This window comes from Gekko japonicus, unplaced genomic scaffold (assembly GCF_001447785.1).
Source record: "Gekko japonicus isolate JY-2015 unplaced genomic scaffold, Gekko_japonicus_V1.1 scaffold31195, whole genome shotgun sequence".
Lineage (NCBI taxonomy): Eukaryota > Metazoa > Chordata > Lepidosauria > Squamata > Gekkonidae > Gekko > Gekko japonicus.
Window position 1 is genome coordinate 1 of NW_015219640.1, and position 1173 is coordinate 1173.

At 46.4% G+C, this 1173-nt stretch overlaps 1 pseudogene; it reads left to right on the plus strand.

The window, feature by feature from the left end:
* The first annotated feature begins 157 nt into the window (after positions 1-157).
* LOC107125245 lies at positions 158-1152 on the plus strand (annotated as a pseudogene).
* The last annotated feature ends 21 nt before the right edge of the window (positions 1153-1173 follow it).

A 1173-nucleotide genomic window follows, 5' to 3' on the forward strand; every position in this document is an offset into this window, starting at 1 on the left:
CTCAGCTTAGAGGGAACACTGACCCCTAGTGTAGACCACTTTTCATATCAATGATCTGATCTCTTGCCCTCCATTTTGTGACCTTCTGAGTGGAACAAATGTTCAGTTTCAAATAATATTTCTGGTTTTGTTTGTGAGGCGTGTTTGTGAGGTGTTTTAAAGTATGCCTGACCTCACTCACTATGACCCACGATCACTTACAAGACCTGCTTTTAATGCCACAGGAGACAACAACAGGATCCCTGTCATCAGCTCCCTTAAGATCAGGGACCAACAGAGATCAGCAGTTTCGACCAACTGGCTGCTGCCTTACAACTACACGTGGCCTCCCAACAAGATCTTCGTCAGCACTCCGACTGCCAACTACACTCTTCAGGATTTCCAAAAGTTCTACAGAGACATTGGCTTTGAAGATGGCTGGCTCATGAGAAAAGAGACCGAATTCCTAGTCTACGAGATGCCTCCACCAGGGGTGCGCATACACTGTCTGTATGGCACTGGGGTGAAGACCCCTGACTCATTCTTCTATGAGACCTTCCCGGACAAGGAGCCAAAGATATTCTATGGTGATGGCGATGGAACGGTGAACTTAGAAAGTGCCTTGCACTGTCATAAGTGGGTGGGGAAGCAGAAGCAGGAGGTGATACTTCACGAGCTGCCAGGAAGCGAACACATCGAGATGCTGTATGACGCCCATACAATTTCCTATGTAGAAAAGGTTCTCCGTGGCTCATGACACAGGGCAGAGGACCTTTTTTATTCAGAGCATTAACTTGAGGGGGTCTACTCAAAGCCAAGGGGGGTTCCCTTTTTTGGCTCCCTCTTTTAAGATCCCATATACTTGACAGGTTGGGAAGCTGCTTTGGTTTTAATGATCATTTATCTTGGATTAGTGCTCATGCTCAGGCCAACACACTTGAGTGTCCATTCGCATGAAGAATGTGCTGTGCTCACTGGTCTCCAGGATGTAGGGAAGTTTCACTTCTTCCATATACATTGAGCTGTAATGCAAGGGAGACGATATGAACACTTGAGGGCTGCAAGTTCTTCTTCATTGGTCCCAGTAGGGAAATCTGTTACAAAGCAAAGTCCCAAGAGTGGGTATGACAAACCCACACAGATTTTTAACACTACCGTAGTTTAGCCACATTCAGCCAGACGTATTGTTATTGG